We start from the raw sequence: 13,267 nt of genomic DNA on the forward strand, positions 1-13,267 counted from the left end.
CCTTTTAAGAGATCTGTTCTGTACTTGCCTTTGAAATCTTTTATTGTTACTTTGGCTAAGTGAATAACTATTGTTTCACAGTGACATGGCATCCTATCTGTTTTAAACCCTTTTCTTATTTTTTTGACAAAACTTCCCAACTCAAATTATAATGAAGTTCCTTTGACCTCTAGCTAACTTTGGGGTGCTTCAAAGGGCCCCTGAAACACCCCAAGAGAGATACTAACTAATTAGGTTGAATGACACGGGAAGTGTTGTCAAATAAGCAATAAATCTTCTTAGGTTCTATTGTATGCCAAATGACACAGGTATTCTACAGATTATATGGAGTTCCTAAAATTTGGTATGTCCTGGTAAAATGTTACCAGTCAGAATTCTCTTTATTAGCTGAAAGTGTTGCATGTCACCGCAGTAACCACGTTACTTTCTCAATTGCACTGTAATCAGATTGAAACGTGCCTTCTTAAGTCTTTCACCATTGTACACAGTCATGGTTTCACTCTGATGCCTTTGCAAAAATGCTTCCTCTTCAAGAAGATTTATAGAAAGGACCTTTGGATAAATACAAGTTTCTGATTTTCAAACCATAAAGGTGAACTGGGTAAGAACTTGAAGAATTCTAATGGGAAACCTGATGGCTTCATAAAGCTGTTAACAAAAACGACTAGTTGCACATGCCTGGGTAAAAGGGTTATAATTTTGGTTATAATTTTGGTTATAATTATGGTTATAATTTTTATGGTTTCTATCTGAAAAATGACTGTTTTCAATCTGTGTTTTCCAGGTGTAAGCAAAACGCTCCCCTTAAACTCATTATGATTTACAGTCATGTGTTAAATTATACCCTTGTAAGCAGAATTGAAACATTTATCTTTTTCTCTCTACCTGGGTGATCCTGCCAGTAGCATATGCTTGTCTCAAAGATTAAGCCATGCACGTCTAAGTCCGCACCGCTGGTACACTGAAACAGCGGATGGCTCACTAAATCAGTTAGGGTACCTCTGGTCGCTCGCTATTGCAATTGGATTACAAGTAGTTATACTGATCATTGTTCTTTGTTTCCAGATTGTTTGCTCTTTGTGTCCCCCTGCTGTACTGTGTCTTTGTTAACGTTACTAGCTGCATTACTTATATCCTGTCTACTTTATAAGATTGGTGTCTCTTACAGTACCCAGTATGGAACCAGGCCTCCAACAATACTTCAATGGCTAAACGTCTTGAGGAAATAGACCACATTTATAACATGAAATAATTGTAATAGTGTGATTCTAGGTACAGGAGGAAGCAACAAGGGAAAATGTCTCCTGGATCATAATTAGATAGAGGATCCAGAAGATCTTTAATTAGCAATAGGGCCTAATCCAAAAACTAGCACCTGGAGTGGCATATCAAGAATTCTCCCCTGACCTGGGATGAGCCTCCCAGCGCTGTGGGACAAAATTTGATCCTGAAACGTCTCCCAAATATTGGTCAAAATCCTGACCAAGAGGAGAGGATCTGAGAAATGGAATATTTCCTGACACATCAGTCATTAGCGACTGCAGCCCCCCAATGTGAGCCGGTGAGCCCTGACGAAACTCAGGATATGAGAATATAGGATACAGGCCCCGGATAGCTGAGGCACATATCAAATGACTGAGTTCAGTGAGCCCAGACTCTTGCATCTTCCCGTCCATAGAAAAGTGCTGAATTCCTTAACTTGAGATGCTGCCTCCCAGGCTTGAAGCCCTCAAAGTTCCCATCAAAGAGATCGTAACTCTCAACTTTTAGGCTGAGAATATTTTTTTAAGGCTACAGGTGTAAAGGACACACTTTCCAGAGAGGAACAAAAAAAACAAAAACCCAACGTTTGGAACACTGGCACCAATGGTGGACACTCCCGGAAAGATCCATCTGATGAAGCAATTAGAAGGGCCGTCACCCCCTTTTATCCACAAGACTGTGGAATGGACATTGACAGTAGGGAATTGTAACAGGGAAGAGCCAAATCGGACTACACATGGGATCTGTTCCTTTTACTTTAACCTTTGCCTTCTGCTGCATTTGTTCACTAAAAGGATACTGTCTGTACCTGTACATAATGGCCTGCCTCGGGGAACCCTGTCCCTCTGTCTGAATGTTAAACCAAAGTGCCTTTGTTCAGGGAAACATATGGACTCCTTCCACCTGTGGATGGCTACAATTAAGAAGAAATTAACACATCTCCTCCCCGAGGCTGGCCATTCCAGGGGCTATTCGCAAAACTTCTGGCCTTCTTACTTTACCTCCTCATCTCCTCCCCATCTCTGTATTATAAAAGAAACTGGCACCCAAACCCCGATAAGATGGTTATTTTGAGACTTTACTCTGCCATCTTCTCGGTCTGCTGGCTTTCTGAATAAACTCATATTCCTTGCCTCAACACCTCATCTCCGATTTATGGCCTGTCGTGCGGCAAGCAGAGCAAGCTTGGACTTGGTAACATCTTTACTCAGGACACGGTGTCACAAAGTGGGACACTGTTTTCTGTTTGTTTTGTTTTTGTTTTGGGCCGTGCCATGTGGCTCGTGGGATCGTAGTTCCTCGACCAGAGATCCAACCCGCGCTCCCTGCAGTGGAAGCTCGGAGTCCTAACCAATGGACTACCAGGGAATTCCCATGGGACACTGTTACCTGGCAGTCACGGCCCTCACCTTTGTGAGACAGAGGTAGTAGTGTAGCAGGATTGAGAACGTTGTGACGTTTAAAGATTAGGTGGTGAAAGCAGGATTTCACAGGAAGTTAATCTAGTGATACTTGCAGAGAAATGTTGTCAATTCAGCGTTAAGAAGACTGTGGACAAGGTGTGGAGTTTGCAAATAAACTTCATTTTCTAGAGTCAAATCTGCCAAGGCTTCCACTAAATTTGCAGTTGCGGCTATAACCTTAAGACACCTGAGACGGGCAAAAGCAACTGAATCAAGTTGTATGCTATAACAGGCAATAGGCCTATGTTTACCACCATGCTCACACAGTTCTGCGCGGCCTGATTATGCCTTTCATGCACAAATAAAGTAAAAGGTTTTGAATAACCTAAGGTTAATCTATTAAGTAGAGATCTCTTTTCGAACTTAAAAGGGCTAATATACTTTGCCTCCAGTGGAGATCTCACCTTAAAGTATCCGGATCGGGCTTCCCAGGTGGCGCAGTGGTTGACAGTTCACCTGCCGATGCAGGGGACACGGGTTCGTGCCCCGGTCCGGGAAGATCCCACATGCCGCAGAGCGGCTGGGCCCGTGAGCCATGGCCGCTGAGCCTGCGTGTCCGGAGCCTGTGCTCCGCAACGGGAGAGGCCACAACAGTGAGAGGCCCGCGTACCGCAAAAAAAAAAAAAAAAAAAAAAGTTTCCGGATCAACCTGAACCTGATCATTTGGGCAACCCTAAGGCAGGCAGCTCCTGCACTGCTTGTTTTAGCCTTATAAAAACCTGCTTGTGTTTATCTTCCCAAGCAAAGGATTCAGGAACCAAATCTTTAATAAGTTCACAGAGTGGAAGAGGTAACAGAAAAATTTGGAACCTAGAGCTTGCAATAACCAGCTAAACCTAGAAATCCACAATGCTAGCACTTAGTTGTGAGTCTAGGAAGTTCCTGTATCAGCCTAATTCTCTCTGGAGATAGCGGAGTTCCTTCAGTGCTTAGATTACGTCCTAGGTAATGAACAGCGTCTATGGATAATTGTAATTTTTCCTTTGTGTTCTTTCTCAGCTAACTGTTGCAGCAAATAAATGGAATCTTTTATGAATGCCTTATGGAACCTTTACAGTAGCTGAGTACAGCAGGAGATTATCTCCATATGGTAAAAAGGCTGATTTCTCAGGGAACTAGAGGGTACTTAAATCTTGGTGAAGTACTTGGTAGGAAAAAAGGAGTCCCAGTGAACCCTTGAGGCATAAAAGTGCAGGTATATTGTTGATTGTTCCAAGTAAAGCCATGTAGATATTGGCTGTTGGGTCTCCGGGATGCTGAAGAAAGGTGAACAAAGGTCTCCAACTGTAAACCATTTCAAGTCAGTTCAAGCTTGTGACACAAGGGTGGCTAGGTTTGGAACAACAGGAAAACAGGGAAAAACTATTTTTATTAACAGCTCCCAAGTCCTGGACAAATCGCCATCCTGCCAGGTTTCCAACCAGGCAAGATTGGCATGCTGCAGGGACGAGTACAGGAATGATTACCTCCTGGGCAATTAGGTCTTCTACAATAGCTATGGGACCTTGTATGACCGCAGGCTTTAATAGCTGTTGAGGAAACCTAGGGAGAGGTTTAGCTACATCTATCTGAATCTTTATAGGTTTGTATTTTTTTATTCTTCTCATGTTAACACTGTCAGAAGTAGCCCCCAAATTTGCAGGCATCTCCATCCAATTAGGGAACTTTTGTTGAACTTCCGCTTTTAGGTCCAGGACAGATTGTAAGGAACATAACTGATCAGGTTCACATTGATCAGGAAATTTTAAGGTGAGATCTCCACTGGAGGCAAAATGTACTGGCCCTTTGAAGTTAGAAAAGAGATCTCTACTGAATAGATTAACTGGGGCTATACTGCATAGCGGAAAGGAATCTTGGTTGAGATAAAAAATTCTCTCTGAACTGTATTAGGTACTCCCACTATGGAAACATCCTCTTTACTCAGAGGGACCTGTTGTTCTTTGAGGGTGGGATTTAGAGTAGAAAGCACAGCTCTGGTTAGGGCTAGGGGTAGGGTGTTAAAGGGTTAGGTAATTATGTTTACAGTTAGGGTTAGAGTTTAATGTAGATTTCAAAGTAAAATATGAGAGTGGGGTTTAAAGTAGAAAGCATAGCTCCAGTATCAACTAAAATTTGGCCGTTTTTCATTATATTTTCCTCTGGGCTGTTTAAGGTCATTGCTGCTAATAGTTTACCAGAGAACCTCTGGAGTTCTGCCAACTAGGGGAGAGGGTCACGGGGGCCCTCCCTTTGAGACAGATATGAGAGCAATTGTGAAGAGTTTGCATAGGACTTTTGAGGACACCTCTTTTTCCAGTGTCCTCACTGATTACAAATGAAACATCAACTTTGGGTCATCAAATTGATCATGGACCCCTAGGAGGTTGTAATGGGGGAGGCCCAGGTGTCATTTTGTGTCCCTTGCCTTAGAGCTGTTGTAACTGTAAGGCTATGAGCTTGGTGGATTTCTGTTTGTGATCTTGCTCCAAGGTCCTTTCAAAATGCTCAGCTATAGTCAGGCCTATAGCCTCCCACCCTCTTTTCTGCCCTTTTATCAATCCACTAATCTCAGAAGATAATCCACTTACAAAGAGGGCAGTTAAAGCAGGCTGAGTGGCCTTTTTATTCCTTGGAACACCAACTGCTGTAAAAAGAGAGCTTCCAAACTGGCTCTAAAGTCTTCCACAGATTCACCCCTCTTTTGTTTGTACAAGTGAATAATACATCAATCATTATTAGGCCAATTAATAATAGACCAAGTGTGAGCAGGGAAGATTTTAGGAATAGCTTAGTTGTTATTCTGCAAGCTTTTTAGGTTGAGGATCTTGAATATCATCCTAGGGATTATGTCATTTTGCTTCCCACATCCATTCTGGGGCTTCCCCCAGTCCTACCAACATGTGTACAAGTGGATAAAGATCTAGCAGTTTGGGGACATACGCCCTGACAGTGACTCTAAATTATTTTAAAAATGTTGGGGGTTCCTCCAAGGTTTAGAGAATTCTTTGACTACAGCTCTCAGTTCAGCCTTTGACCAAGGGGTAAAGGACACCTGAGGGGGCTCACCTGCAACCTCAGGTAGTTTTACTTTAAATGGCAATTGTTAAATATTCTTTTTGGAATAGAAAAGGATTTCAGACAGAAAATGAGTAAAACAAGAGTACTCAGGTGAAAAAGGAAAGGGGGGGACAGTAGGAGTTAAATCTGCAGTCACATCCGTCCTATGGTCTTTTGTTTCAGGTACCTTTTGTCTCTTTAATTTTTCATTAGCTTTTTGTTCTAAGTCTCTCAACGAAGCTATTTTGGAATCTTGAAACCTTCTGTAAACTTTTACATACCAAGTAAAGCAGGCATCTCATTCTCCCTGTGCAATCTGTGAACCCTTGCTCTCTAGTGTTTTCCTTAAATGTACAATCTTGTCTAACTGGAACATGCCCCACAATGACCACTGTAATTCTAGATCAATATTAGTATAATTTTTCCATCTTTCTAAATATCTACAACCTCCAGGACCATAGTTCTTAAATATAAAATAAGCAGGTGTGCCAGAAGCTGGCATTCTCCACTCTTTGGCGATAAAGGATCTCATTTCCTTAGCTAGCCTTTGTCAACCCAAAAGAACACACAAAAAACCTGCGCCTTAATATATCAGCAGTAACAAAGAGATGTTACTATGTCCTGGACAAAAGAAGGCCTGGTATGCACCACCACCGATTCCCAGGGATCCTTGGACTGAGGAAAAAGATCCAAACGGCAAATCCCAAGGAAGGGGGACTGCAAACTGATTCCAAACAAAATGGAGAACTATAGCCACCACCAACAGCTCCAAGCATGGAAACTGGGGGCTGATTCCAAACAGATGGGCAAGTGCAGACTACACTGTCAGCAGTGCCCAGTGTGGAATCCAGGGAACAAAATTAGGGGCTATGGTTTACCACTCAAAAATATACTGGCAATAACCAAGAGATGTTACTGTGTCCTGGGAATTTCCATCTGAAAGGCTAGGGGTTTGGCCTCAAGGAGAATCCTCTACCAGCCAAACTGACCTGCCCTGTAAAGGAAAGCCAGTTAGATTGGGAGCACAAACGCAAAGAGAATGGAGCTCAAACCAAGAGGAGCTTACCAACAACCTTCAGGAATGGCAAGAAAGACAGTGAACTCAAAGGAGTTGTGGGCACCACACCTGTTTCTCCTTGTCCCAAATGTTATCAGAAATTTGCTTCAGATCCCATCACTGCCACCAATATATTTACCTTTTTCTTTTTAAAAAGATAAGCATTTAATCATAAAATCATCTCGTTAGCAGTAGCAATCATAAGAGGGGATTTTAGAAAAGTGCACATACATATTTTTATACAGAACATTTCTGGAGGGATACATATTAAACTGTTAGTGGCCACCTCTGCATGCCCCCAATGTATTAAAAAACAAAATTTAACGGAGTAAATTGGAAGATTTACTTTGAATTTTGAATAAATTGGCCTTATTAAACGATACATGAATCAGGCAGCATCTCATCTGATAGAAAGGGAGATACTCCAACGGGTTACACAACATGGAAGGCTTTCTTTTTTTTTGGCCATGCCACATGGCATGTGGAAATCTTAGTTCCCCGACCAGGGATCGAACCCATGCCCCGTGCATTGGAAGCGCGGAGTCTTGGCTGCTGGACCACCAGGGAAGTCCCAGAAGACTTGTATAGTAAGGAGGGTGGGACAAAGAAAGAAAGTCATCATCAAGGGAAAAAATGGAAGTTCACTGGAGGAAAGTAAAACTTCAGGTGACAACGGCGTCTCATTGGCTAAACTGCGGAATTTTCTATTAGCTATTTCTATTTTCTATTTCTTGTTGCTGGCCAGGAAGGAAGTCTTCCCTCCTCCAGTTGGGGTAGTAAAGTGGTTGCACTTCCTCTTTGGGGTCAGTAAATGACTTCTTCCTGTTGGGGTAATTGATGATGAGCGGCACGGCATGAGAGCGCCCTCTACGGGCCTTCCAGACTCCAATTCTAGTGCAGGTTTCCTTTTGTTAACATTCACAGCATGTTTTATTGGCAGGAGGAGTCACAATGAGGGAGAAAAGGACACAAGACTCACCATAAAGAAGGCTCAGAAATGCTTGGGTGGGTCCAAGGGAGGCACAAGGTGGCTGTGGGGTCAGCTGGTGGCTACAACGATCACATGGTTCCCTCTGATGGGTTTGCAGCTCGATGTGGAAGAGTGAATAAAAGGGTCAGTTCATCCTATCAGAGAAACATGAAACTGAGATAAGCTTCCCACTGCTAGAAGCATCTTGAGCCTTCAGAAAAGAACAGAGAACATGTCTAAAGGGTTTGGGAACATCAGAGCCGTATCTCCTCAGAGTGGGACTCCCCAGGCTCTCCAGGTCTCAGTCCCCAACTCTCCCTCAGTGACAAAGCCTCCCTACCTCTGTCCTTGTCAGCTCAGTGATCCCTAGAGGTCCTGCCTATCCGTGAGGACTTAGGTTTCCATGAGACAGGTTGGTTGAGACCTAGTGATACAGTTGACCAGCCTGATATGCAACAGTTCCCACCACCCTGGGGCAGTTGGGCTCAGGGACACATGGCTCTGGACCCCATGTGGAGGGTGTCCTTGCACGTCCGCTGTGCCACAGAAGAGCCAGGAATGCCTGTAGCTGTCCAACTGATTCTCAGGGGGTTTTCCTGGGAGAGCCCTTGGTCATCTGACCTCCTATCCAGGAAGCCCCATGACTTTCTGATTGCTGCCTGTCATGCCAACAACACACCTGTGAAGGTTCTGCTCTGCATGGCCATCTGTCCGCCAGGCGCCCCCTTCTAGGGACCCAGACGCTAGGACCACACAAATGCTGAAGGAGTGTCCACCTGCCTAAGGTACAGACACCCCTGTATCCATCTGCATGATTTCTACTGGGAATCAACAACATTTATGGGGATTCTCTGGCCCTAAAGAACAGACCAACCTGACAGGAGCAATGCAATGATTCACAATTACCAGGGTCAATGCACATATACAAGGGCCCATAGCCCCAGATGCCCCACTCACAATTCACATGAGTGTCCCATACGTACCCACCGATGCCCAAATATTCTTGCTTCATACATACACAATCCAAACACGCACATCAGTGGTACGCTGCTAAGTGCTTGATAAAAAGCTCTCCGAGAAAGGCGGGAAAGACTTCACTTATGGTATCTACATGGTATAAATATTCCCAGCATGACCAATTTCAAGCTACCCACCTGACATCACTAAACACACAGCTGGGAAGAGATATGCACCATTGACTCTCCCAAGACAGTATGAACCAGTTCCAGCACATCCCATAACTTTTCCTGTGAATATGTGCACAGAATCCACTTACACCCCAAGTAGAACTCTCAACTCCCACCACAGATATATAACCAAAAGGATACCACATATACATTTGTGTTTGTGGATATATATATATATATATATATATATATATATATATATATATATATCCTGAACACACACCCTCACCCTGAATAAATACACAAACAGACCACCTCTTACTACCTAAATTTTTACAGATGAAACCTTACTCACCCTGAATATTCACATTCCACTCTCACAACTATATATACACACACAACATGGGCCTGAAAACAAACATGTGCAACCAATATGCCATCCAGATGTACACACTGGATGTACCTAAGCACACAGGGTCACCAAGTACACAACTGTCTCATGTGCAACCCAAAAAAAGACCCATATGCAATCCCACAGCCCTAAAATACATATACTGCAGGATTCCTGCACACACACATAACCTACACAGTCTACTGGTTTCCAAACACACAAACTAAACTCTCACATCCCACAGAATACATACCCCAGAAGCCCCAGGAACTCAAAAACACACACAGACACAAATAATCTATACTTATCAAATACAGCTGACCCTTGAACAACTTGGGGGTTAGGGCGCCAACCCTCCATGCAGTGGCTCTGCATCCATGGATCCTGTAGTAGTCCTGTAGTAGTTACTGAAAAAGAAATCCACTATACGTGGACCCGTGTGGTTCAAACCCGTGTTGTTCAAGGGTCAACTGTACATATAAGTCCACCTCACTAATACTGAGAACACACATACAAGCAACACCACTAAATTCTTCAGGCATTACATTTTGAAATAGACACATAGAGGACTCGAAGCCTCCTGCTACACTCACAAATCACAAATACACACATCCACAAACTACTCATGAGTATACACCCCAAATGCTCAGACACACTCAAAACAGAAAAACACCGACAACCTCTGCAGTCTTACTAAGATACATACACAATTCTCACACACCTATGGACACACACATGCAAATATTCCTAACCCCTGAACATATGGATCCCCTCCCAAACACTACACATTATGCTACCTCTCCAGAATACAAGCTCCCCACCACTACTCCAACATACAAACTATATAGGTGTGTGTGTGTGTATATATACATTTCTACCCTCACCCTGAATATATAGACAGACCACCTCTTACTCCTTCCAAACACATGTATAAACACCCTAGCGTTCTCCAAAGAAATACACTTTGAATACTCCTAACAACTCCATACCTTATGAACAAACTCTGATAATGCATGCACCTGATGATGGACACGCACACGGATTAGAACACACAAGTAAGATACATGGAAATATCTCCAGCAAACCATTTATGAAACAACTTCCATATATCAAATTATCCCTAGCTATCGGGAGCCAGCTCACACATATGCAAGTACTAACAAATACCCGTATCACATATTTCTAATACATACAAATGCAATTGTCCATCTTCCCTGTAGAAACATAGAACCCCACCTCTCTATCAGATACACTCACTTCCCAAAATACATAAGCCTAAGAGGCTCCTACTGAAAATTACAAATGCACAGCCTCAGCAAATATTCCTCCAAGTGGCCATGCCCCTTGAATACACACACAAACTCATTGAACACACAACTCTCCACAAGTCCCAAATAGAACCACAATTACCCAGTACACTACAAATAGGCAATAATGTCACCCTATACGCCCTTTGTTCCAAATACACATACAGTACCACACTACTGGCGTATACATAACCCCATATTCCCAACCTCTCACGCAGAATGAACTCTGCCATCTTGCAGAATACAGGATCATACAAACACAACATACCTACACATTCAACATCCACCAGCCCCATAAAATAGTCACAGACTTGCCCTCTACACATCCAAATATACATACACAGCTCCTGAACATGCACACCCACAAACACCCCATAACCATACAACATGCCCTGAATACACAAATGATCAGCCTACATTCCCCAAATATACAAAATTAACAGACTGGACACCCAAAGTAATATACACCACTACTTTTCCTGACATTGCCCTTACGCATATGCAGATAATCCTTCCAAATCCACCATTACACACACACAAATCCCCAAATTCATGGGTGAAAAAAACACATGTAAACATATTCCCCAAACACCAAATTACAAACACCTAACCACCAACTCCTTGAGTAGGCCTGCGTCACATCTCAACACCCTCCAAATACAACACTCACTCTTACACACTCTCACAAAAACACAGGCATGACCTCCCTTCAAACACAAATATCCACGGACAAAACCAACCCACACATTTGACTACCTATCAGATTCCCACCAACCAATTAAGTATGTACAGACCCCATCTATGCTTGCAAATCAATCATGATTTGACACCAGACTACAAATACATGTTTATTACCACATTCAGCAAAGTTGCTCGCATCACCGACAAAAGAATGCAGTTTGAACATAAGTGTTGACTGATGTTTTTATGATAAGAAGGAAGACACTAGTGAAACGATGAGTGTGTTCCTTCCATCTTCACTCATTTTCCAATCACCTGAGCTACACCTTCGGAACCAGATGAGGGTTTTCAACTCGCAAGAACTTCCCTCTAGCTTTTGTACTCTTCACAACGCGCAGACTAGAAAGGCACCTGTTTAATAGCTCGCACACACTATTTAGCCCCCACTGTAGGCCCCGCAATCACTGAACCCTTCATGCAGCCGGCTCCCCAGTGGTGCCAATAATCCTGGGGTAAACATCTCAAGGGAATCGAGCTCTATGGGGGCGTGAATCCACATTGTGGGGAGTCTCCTTACATGGACAAGGGCACAAATAACCCACAGGGTGAACAACAGGGCAGAGCGGTGACACCTGAGGGGTGAAAAGTCCCCGTACCCCTTACCTCAGGATTCCTAGAATTGACTCTACAGGCCGCCATGACAGGCCCCTCCCCCGCCGGACAGCCATTGGGGCCCCACCCGCCGCGCTCGCGCATGCGCTCCTGTCTTCCGGAGCAAAGTGCCCCAGCAGACGCCGGGAGCTGTTGGACGACGGCGGTCCGCGTGCCCGAGAGCCCCGCCCCAGTGGGCGTGCACAGGCGTGCGCGGGCGTGCAGGCGCGGGGTGCGCGGGCCTAGGAGGTCTCTGCAGGAGAGGACAGAAATGGAGGGTCGGGCAAGCTGCGGAACTTCTCTGGCGACGCTCCTCGCTGGGAACCTTCGTGACGGTCTCTTCTTAAAACCAGCTCTTGGGAAATGTGCACTCGTGAGTTTTATATTGCACTCGTGAAACCCATGCACTTAGCTACAAAGAGTTCTGGAGAGCTCCGCTGTAAGCACAGTAGCCTCAAGTTGGGGCAAGTACTTTCATGCCCTTTGGACTGCCGTTCCTTGGTTCTTGTTAATGCCTTTCAAAAAACAGTAGGTCCTTTTTCCTAGCACACCTGAAGTTTCCGTTAAAGAACAATGCTAGCAAAGAATTTCAGACCTGGGAAACACTCTTAAGATACTGTCTCCTGACTCCGTTCCTAGAGTTTTTCCAACGCATTTACTCTACTAGAATATTTTTTCTCAGTGTTCACAGGTGTTTCCTTTGTACGGTTTTGGGGTTTTTTAAAAAAATAATTTTGAGAAAGAGTTGACCATCTGGGCCAATTTCAACAGGTAGTATGGGAACAATTTTATTTTCCCTCCCTCCTTTTTTATAATATCTTGCAGAATTTCAGTTGACAATAAAGCAACAACAAAAATAGTAGCGGGATCAACTTACTGCCCTGACTTTGTAATACTTCCCAAAGAGACGTCAGTCATCAGATCCGCTTTCTGGTCAAATCAAGATTAGAGCATTTCTCACTCAACAGGATGCCTCTGAAGACCCCTCCCATGTAACAGCACTAAGCGCCTCCAAGGGCAGAGTTGAAAACTCCACAAGACACAAACATGGTCTCTCTTCGTTTCTTTAATGTTTCGTGATTGAGTGGAAGATGAACTGTCTTCTGAGGCTTGTGATGCATGTCCAGAGATGTTTTTTCTCAGTAGTCAATGCCCGCCCCCACCTTCTGTGCAGGAATAGTCAGAGATCATGATCCAAAGGACTTTTAGATACTCCCTTCTGTGACTGGTCTTCCCAAGTTACATTTGGGCTAATTTGATTCTCTCTGTCTGTGGGGTGTAGGATTTTGAAGTATTACAAAGGTGATTGCAGAATTGGGAC

At 43.8% G+C, this 13,267-nt stretch overlaps 2 protein-coding genes across 4 annotated transcripts in view; one reads left to right on the plus strand and one right to left on the minus strand.

Moving 5' to 3' along the window:
• LOC309807669 (interferon regulatory factor 6-like) overlaps positions 1-13,267 on the plus strand; it is a 1,069,421-nt gene that overhangs the window by 446,783 nt on the left and 609,371 nt on the right. The window lies entirely within an intron of this gene.
• The window catches only part of LOC309807687 (uncharacterized protein), a 155,789-nt gene that overhangs the window by 1,062 nt on the left and 141,460 nt on the right, over positions 1-13,267 (minus strand). The window contains exons 5-6 of one of the 3 annotated variants that reach the window (XR_014294615.1): positions 7,799-7,944; positions 2,673-2,811 (exon numbers count right to left, since the gene is read on the minus strand). The gene's annotated coding sequence lies outside the window, so the exon portion shown is untranslated. Of the gene's footprint in view, positions 1-2,672; positions 2,812-6,248; positions 6,965-7,798; positions 7,945-13,267 lie in introns of those variants that run through there. The other 2 variants (XR_014294617.1, XR_014294616.1) reach the window with 2 other exon arrangements.

Source organism: Mesoplodon mirus (assembly GCF_964341445.2).
Source record: "Mesoplodon mirus genome assembly, chromosome: 7".
NCBI lineage: Eukaryota > Metazoa > Chordata > Mammalia > Artiodactyla > Ziphiidae > Mesoplodon > Mesoplodon mirus.